The following is an 8,893-nucleotide window of genomic DNA, read 5'->3' on the forward strand; positions in this document are numbered from 1 at the left end:
TCTATAGAACGTGGCACTTAAAGAATTATTCTAATACAACTCTGAATGCATTTAAGTAGAATTTGCTACTTGGATGCTGAAGTGTCACTAAAATAATAAGCAAACAAGATTTATAGATTTATAGCTAGAAGGGATCTTGTAGGGGTGCCTTCTAGGTCCTTGGGTTTGGCCTTTTGATTGAATCCAAGTTTTACAGAACAAATCCTTTTGTTAAGGGGATTTATTCTATGAAGTTCGGATTCAAAGAGCTGCACTTGAGGACCTGGAGGGCCATGTGTGGCCTTAAGGCCACAGGTTCCCCACCCCTGTAGACTTCATTAATCTAATCTCCTTATTTTACAGATGAAGAAACTGATGACTAAAGAAGTGATGTGGCTGCCCAAGGTCCCATAGCAACAGCATCAAGATATGAACCTAGGTCTTAGGACTCCATCACTCCCTGTACCATATTGTACTAATGATAAACTTTGCTGCACAGGGATAGCATAAAGTTAGATCTCATCTACTCTGAAATTTCAATTTTTAGCTAATACTTTTATCAAACTTTTTAAAAGCAAAGCTGGTACAAGAAAAGAGTTGACTAATTTGAATTTTAGCTCTTTCTCTTGTTCTGTCTCCTGGTGAAGGTGCTATCAGCAGTCATATAACTAAAAAGCAAGTCGAGGGGAAAGGTCAGTAGAAGGAAAAGTCAGATTCATCCACAGACTTGAATGTATACTCTTTAGTTGACAATACTTTGTTCTATGTTTTCCAGAGAGTTAGAATGCTTAATTTTCTACTGACTAACATTTATCTCCATTGTTATTTTTCTTTAACTTTTTCTCTAAATGCCAAAAAATCATTTTGAAATGTTCACAGATAACTAAACAATCAAAAGAAACTTAGGGGCTCCTGCTCTCTTCTGCCACTGAAGGGAAGAGCACTTACTCTTGTGTCTTCCCATTCAGCTTGTGTCTGCCCAAGGTTGTTTATCCATATTTAGAATGGAAAGACTAGGAACACTAGGTTTTACAAAGACGTGAACACCAGTGGTATCCACAGCTTCTCCTATATTTATTTTTTTTTAGGTGAGAGCAGAAATCATCATGACTTTTGCTCTTTGTGAATTTGCCAACCTGGGCTCTATGGGGATCATATGAGGAGGCCTGAGTAAGTAAAATAAATATATTCTTTATTTCCCAATCCTCTACTAGAACTCCTCCTAAACATTCATAGGATCTTGAAGGAGATAGTTGAAAGAACTAAATGGAGATTTTGTTGAGGCATCTATCTATAGAACTAAGAGTGTGAATACCATATTGAAATATAATGGAGAGCAATGGAACAATAAAGTTGGAAGTATTGATAATATCTTTTAGATGTAAAAAATTTAGCTCAACAAACATTAAGTGTCTGCTATATGCAAGGTGCTCTGCTAAGTTCTAGGGATTCAAAGACAAGATGAAAAAATGCCTTTTCTCAAGAGACCTGATTATTACTGAGGTGGTAACAATACATACGGAGATAAGTAAATAAAAGATAATTTGAGAAAAGTGGCACTAACAACAGATGGAAATGAGGAAATGGTTCTCTTTAGGAGGTGGTACTAAACTAAGGCTTGAGGAAAGCTAAGGGATCTAAGAGGTCTAGGTGAGGGAGCACATCCCAGGTACATGGGGTCAGGGAGTGGGGAGCCTCTATGAAGGCACAGAGATGGATGACAGAGGAGCAAGTTAAGCAGACAACCAATAGATCATTTTGTCTGAAACATAGTAGGTGGAGGGCAAAAACATAGGCAGAGGCTAGAAAGAAAGAATGGAGCCAGGCTGTAGAGAGTTTTGAATGCCAAGCTGATAAGTGTGTATTTTGTCCCAGAGACCACAGGGGGCCATTGTATATTCCTGAGCCAAGAAGGTACAAATATTAATTTGATAGTTGTGTGGAGGAAGAACTGGAGATGGGAAAGAAGGGGAACAGTTAGGAAGTTGTTGCAGTAGTTTAGGCAAGAAGTGGTCAGGGCCTGAACTAGAGTAGGAGTCATGTGAGTGAATAAAAGGGAAAGAATTTACAGGATATTGTGGAGGTGAAATTCATAAGTCCTGATAACTGATTGAGTATATGAGGTAAGGAAGAGGGAGGCGACCAGGATGACTCTGAGATTGTGAACCTAGTGACTGGAAGGATGGTGGTGTCTTTAAAGGAAGTAGGAAGTTTAGACAAGGGATAGACTTGGGGAGAAACAGAACAAGCTTTGTCTGGGGCAGGTGGAATTTGAGATGCCTGTGTGACCTCCAGGTAGAGCTGTCCAACATGTAGTTGATAATGCAGAACTAGAGTTCAAAGTTTGCATAGATTTAGAAGAAACATATAGTATACAAGTGGAATTGTTATCTTCCAGAGGGAGCCAGATTTCCATGATAATCACAGGGTTGAGATAAAGCTTCTTTATGGAGTGCAGATTCCAGAGGGAATACAGAGGCAGATATGAACTGTAGGAAGGTAAGGTTGAGGGGGATAGCAATGAAAGTACAGGGAAGGTACCAAGGGAAGGGATTTTAACTCTATCCAATGGTGATTCTGAATCCCAGAGATAAGAGAAGCTGGCGGTTATAGTCTGTCTCCCACCCCTAAGAAATGGGGGAAAATCAGGTGGTCAGGACCTCTGGGGTTCTATAACTAAGCAGATGTCACTATGGAGACAGAAGTGTCAGTTTCCAAAGCTGGTTGCTCCATACCCAGAAGATCTGAGAATAGACCCCAGTAGCTGGAGGCAGCAGGAAATTCTCAACATGTCAGACTGAACTCCCATTTAGCACCAGTCCCATAGAATGCTTAATATCCTTGTCATCCCAAGATGGCCTGGATACAAGGCACACCCAGAAGACCTGCATGTAGAACAGACCCTCAGCTACCAGTCTTTTAAGTTCCAGAAAAGGGAAAAGGGGAGAGGAAATATGCTTATAAATAAACATTTATGTAGTGCCTACTGTGTGCCAAGCAATCTTCTAAGTACCTCACAAATCTCATTTGATCCTAACAACTCTGAAAGTAGGCGCTATCATTTCCCCATTTTGTAGTTGAGGAAGGTGAAGGAAACAGTGACTTGCCTAGGGTCACACAGCTAATAAGTGGTCAAGGTTGGATTTGAACTCTCTTCTGATGCCAGGCACAGCACTCTATACATTGCACCACCTAGCAGCCTCAAGAAGCATGGAACCTCCAGTACCTTGACTGTCTGAATCGTTAACTTTTCCATGGGTGTGACAGGGATCTTAAACAGATGTATACTCCCTGTGATGCAAGCTTTCTGGTGCTTCTCGCTCTAATTCACTCATGAATGTCCTTCCCCTCAGGCCCTCTGCTTCCTCGAGGTTTGGCATCTTTATAGTTTTAAGACTCAGCCAGTAGCAGATGATGGTTACAAATTGTGACTGGGTCCCTTCAGGCTAGACTGAATTCAGACTTAGTCTCAGATCACTGCCTCTCAAGATGGCAGGAAACGGAAGCATACCCAGCTACCACATTACATACAGAGTAAGTATTTGCCTTCTGATCTTGAGGCCCTGGAAGTACAGACCCTTTGTATCTTTGACACTCGGGAGGCTCACGACCTCTAGTAGATTTGCTTGTAACCTTGCAAAGATGTGGATCTCTTGGTGTAAGCCTGCAGTGCTTCTGTCTCCCAGAGGTCCAGTTATCTGGTGATTTGGAGGGGATCACTGATTTAAAAAAAAAAAGCAACTTTTTAAAATCCTAGAAATGTTTTCCAATGAAGAAAAGAATGTTTAAGAGAGTTGTTGCTAAAAGTGAGGAGATGACTGAGAAGAAAGGAACTAGCTGTGGGAGGCAGTCTGGTGTACCAGACAGAAAAGTGGCCTTGGAGGCCTGGACTCAAGTCCTGCCTCTGCCACAAGCTGAGGCCCCTCTGTGCCCCAGGCAACACTCCAAGCCACAGACAGTCCTCCCCAGGAGCTCCCTGATCCAAGGGATCACAGGCCATTCCCTACCCCTGCAATTACATTGGAGGTTTCAGTCAGCACCAATGACTTTCTAGAATCCTTTGGTTTTCTTGGTACTTAGGTCTGTGGAAGCAGCTGTAGTACAGTGGAGACACCAACTGATTGGAGCCATTAGGCCCAGGTTCCAATCTTTGTCTGCCACTAGTAACTCTGGGCGAGTCCTCTAACCTTTTGGAACGTTAGTCTTATCTGTGAGATGGGGATTGGAATACTTGCCTTGCCTACCTTGCAGGAATATGATAATGTTCGAGTGATTTAACTAGATAAAATATTTTATAAATTTTGTCGTGCTATGTGAAGATTATTAATACAATCTGGATAAGCTATCAACAGATGGAGAGTGGTACATAGTATCTTACATCATGGTCCAAATAGCCGGGCTTAATTGAGGCAGAGATTAATTAACATGCTTTTCCATTCAGCTATGCTCCTCTCTATTAAAAAATAGCTCACTATTAAAAACTAGATAAAAAATTAAGTATAATGAAACTAGCATACTTACAAAGACAACATAGAGAAAGTTTAAAAGAACACCTTACAATAGGTACCTTACTCACCAATCTTCAACTATCTCAAATCACTATCTAAGCCTGGATTTTGTCAGGTTGTACACAACTTTATAACCTGAAAATCTCTTCAGTATAGGCTCTCCAAAAGTCCATTAACAAAAAATCTCTAAGCTTTCTTCCCCTATGACATTAATTATTCCAATGAAAGAATCCTATCCATATTTCCCTTTTCTTTTCCCAAGAATGGCCTTAGGTCATACAATCTCTAAAGATCTCTGAGGACTAAGGGTTCCTGAATCTTTCCTTTTCCACAATTGGAAGAACAAAGGAACAGCCTGAGTTTGCTAGTATCAACTCCTCCATGACTGCAGTTTGCTCAGGCAAGGTTTTCCTTCATTGGACCACCTTTTCACTCTTTAGAAGCAAAGGCTTGTTTCTCATTTACACTGAAAAACTAACTCATTAAACACATATTCACTGATTCTCTTGGCGGATTTAACAGACCTCTAGTTCACAAACATGTTGATTTTTAAAAGCAGCTAGACTCCTATTTTTGACATACTTTAAAAACATCTTAGCAGAAAGTATGTGTGTGAGGCAGCATGGCACATAGTGGATGGAGAACTGCTCTGGAAGCCTGTGGTCAAGTCCCATGTCTGACACATCCTGGCTATGGGGCTGACCCTGGGCAAGTCCTTAACCTCACAGTGCCCACCTGCATTGCTAAAGGACATTGCCTCACCCTCAGCAGATAACATATTGTAGTTGCCTTTACCAGTTAAGTCACTGATCAAGGGAAACGTTTGCCAGACAAGCAGATAAAATTTTCTCCTCTTCCAAGGATTCTGAGTCTGAGAGAGCACATCCTAGATGTCATTTCTTTTCAGAACAATTAAACTTTGGAAGTGGATAAGGAAGTAAGAGGTTTACTTTAGTATACATACCAATTGTATATGATTTAACTATGGACAGAATTAAAATGCCATTTTTCATTTTAAGTATGCTTCTTCTACTGAGAAGTCTGAGCATCTATTGTATTTATTTGATCACATTAAAGTCCTTTCTTCTGGTCTCTTTCTGTTCCTGCAGCTTCAATGATGCCCCACTGGAAGAGTGATTTTTCCAATGCTGTGATCAGTGCTCTCCTCACAAGGTCCTGTGTATCCCTTGTCAATGCTTGTGTGGCAGGTACGTACCTCTCCTCCATCTTTCAGCAAGAAATGGGATCACTTATCAAAGCTACTTTTGTTCCATGGCAAGAGATCCTGTTTGGACTGTTTTGATCCATATAACCCATAGGTCATAGAGGGAGGTCAGTTAGTTACCGAGAAGAAAGGGGTCAACCCAGTACCCAAAGAGAAGCAATCAATAACATTTTTGGAGAACCAACTGTGTGTAAACTGCAGTAGGCTTATAGAGGAAGTGCTTATGGCCTCTGCCTTTGAGGAGTCAAAAAAAGAGGCAAAAAAACAAGACAGTAAAATTAGAGCATTTTGTTTCCACAGAAATCATGGGAAACATAATTTGTGAAACCTAAGGATTAATACTTATGGCTAATGTAAGAGATAAACTGATTGTAGTATAAAGCAGTGGGGAATGTAGCCCAGAAGTTGAGAGCAGACACTCCCTTTTGTTCTGAGGCCTTTTTCCTGTGTATCAAAAACTGCCAGGCCAGGTGCACCTCACTAAAGATGAGACCTGTTAACCCAGATGCTATCTTAGATAATGGGACTTTTCTTATGGATATTCTAGGTTGAATCTTCAATTCACACTTTTATCAACTCTCTTAGCAATTGAGAAAATTCCTTTTTCATGCCTTGGAGATTATAAAATCTAAGTGATGCAGACTAAAAGTATTTATGGCTTGTCATTTCTTTACTAAATAAAGTATAAAGAGAATGAGGACGAAAGGGGAGAGGGAATTGAAATGTGGAAAGGAGATGTAAGCAGGGGTGGGTTTTAGGTGTTTTCTGATAGGCTGTGAACACTGAAATGCTGGGCCAGTGGAATACGAGAGGGAAATGTAAATCCGGAAAAGTTATAAAAGGCTTTTTAATTGTCCCAAAGTGTGTGACTGTGCCTGCTAGGTTACCCTTTTCCACAAGGGGGTGCTGGCCAGGTCACCCATCTGAAATGACATAAAATAAGAATCTTTCTTTAATTCACTGAGGCCCTGTGGAGTTTTTTGTTAAGACAATTATTTCTCACACTCTCTAGCATTATTTTTCTCATTGCCTTTCCTCAGGAATCCTCTATGTCTCCAGAGGGGCTAAGGCCAATTGTGTTTCCTTTCTCAACAAAACAAGTTTTACCACCACCAACTAGGAGAACTATGTTTGCTGCAGAGAACTTTTCAAAAGGTAAGAACCTCCAGGACTATAGGGCTCCTTCTTTGAATACAAGTGTCTTGGGGAAGGAAGAGAACCACAGGAGAGGAAGAATTAAGTTACCAGAAGATAGCAGGGAGCAGTATTTATTTAAGCTGTAAAGAGAAAGGCTGACATCCTTTCTGGCCCATGTTATTCCTTCCTCCCTGTTTATTGGTGGAAGCCTGAATGAATGAAGGTATGGGCTGGAAAGGATAGGCAGGCTATTGGTATGATAGGGAAGAGGGTTTAATGTCAGTTGCTTCTTTGAACATGTGTTTTCACTGTTTTGCTTGTTTCTAAGTACTAGCCTGAGCAGATGCTGACTTTTCCTTTCAGTATTGTCCTCAACATCAGAACCCCCTTCACCTTTGGGAAGGTGTGGAGCACAGTACAGAAATTTTGACCAATTGCTGCCAGCTCTTCAACCACACTCCTGCCCACCTGGAACGTGACCCTCCTGAGCTCTAGTTACCTGATCTGTAGGAAGCTGTCTTCCTCTGTCTATAACCTCAGCTGCAGGGCACTATTCTGACCCCCATTATGCTGTGGGCACCATTGAGGAGCCTATTTGGTGAACAGAGCTAATCCATAATGAAAAAACAGAACTGAGAAGTCAGAACCCTCAGGTTGGCAGGCTTTCACGGCTTATTCATCCTAGAAAAATATTCAAGTAATAATGTGGGTTTGAGCTTTCTGAATAAACATATAAATGAAATAAAGGCCTGGGAACTGCTATATTCTAGAATTGGTAAGTCTCGGGAACAGAGAGTGTTGTAGGCAGGTACTTCAAAATAAAAGTGCTCTTACCTCCTAAATAGTTTTTACCCTATAGAATGATGTTTCTGGCTTCATAGCACCTTCACTGTCACAACTGCCCTTTGTGGTCTTACAGCCAGAATCTTCTTCAGGATCTGCCCCTTTTTTCAGCTGTCTTCCTGGCATTATTTTGCTTAAACCATTCAGGAGAGTTCTGCCTTAGTCAGCGGTAGAGCCATGAGGAGGGAAAGTGGAAATGAGGGGAAGGGCTGTGTCTACTTCATACTGAGGGAAAAAATTACCCATGCATAAACATAAACACAACCCAGGTACTCTTGTAGCTGGTTGGAGAGTAAGGGGTAAAGGAGCAACAAGTTATAATAATAAACTTCATTAGATTAGTTCTAGGGCAGCTATGTGATCCAGTGGATAGAGTACCAGGAGTACCTGGAGTCAGGAAGACTCATCTTTCCTGAGTTCAAATCTAGCCTCAGACATTTACCAGCTGTGTGACCCTGGGCAAGTCACTTCACCCTGTTTGCTTCAGTTTCCTCCTCTGTAAAATGAGCTGGAGAAGGAAATGGTAAACCATTCCAGTATCTCTGCCAAGAAATCTCCAAATGGGGTTGGATGGGGTAAAAAAATTCCTAATCAGAATTATACAAAAGTGGAATGGGTTGCCTTGGAAAGTGTATGTTCTTTCCTTCACTGGAGAGCTTTAAGTCAAGATTTGAAGACGACTCTTCAGTCATGTTTTAGAAGTTGATGGAATCACCTTCTCTGGTCTAGAGTTAATGCTATTTTTACTCCTTTTTAAATACTGCTCACAGTATAGAATGTTTGTGAATTTTCAATCAATTAATGAACATATATTTATAAAGTACCTACTATGTGTCAGGTACCAAGGCAAAGTACTGGGGATATAAAGACAGAAGTGAAACAAAGCCTGCTCTCAAAGAGCCTATATTCTAAAAGGGGAGCCAACATGTACATATGTACATATACATATATATACACACACACACAGGGAACACGTGAAAGGTTTGGGCTTAGAGAAATGAAGAGGCCACCACTTCATCAGAGATTGAGTGATGGAAAAAAGGGCTTGGGATGATGGCAAGGATTTGGGGAGGTGGGACACACACCTGTGATTTTAGTAGTGTAGAAAATCCCTCCAATGATGAAGATCAGCAACAAACTGATCAGAGGCAGGACTTAAACTCAGGTCATCGACTCCAAGGACAGCCCTCTGTCCACCAGA

General features: G+C 41.1%; 1 pseudogene; it reads left to right on the forward strand.

Annotated features, from left to right (window-relative positions):
• Nucleotides 1–7,344, forward strand: part of LOC118829833 — a 38,724-nt pseudogene extending 31,380 nt beyond the window's left edge.
• The last annotated feature ends 1,549 nt before the right edge of the window (nt 7,345–8,893 follow it).

The sequence above is a fragment of the Trichosurus vulpecula genome, chromosome 8 (assembly GCF_011100635.1).
Source record: "Trichosurus vulpecula isolate mTriVul1 chromosome 8, mTriVul1.pri, whole genome shotgun sequence".
Lineage (NCBI taxonomy): Eukaryota > Metazoa > Chordata > Mammalia > Diprotodontia > Phalangeridae > Trichosurus > Trichosurus vulpecula.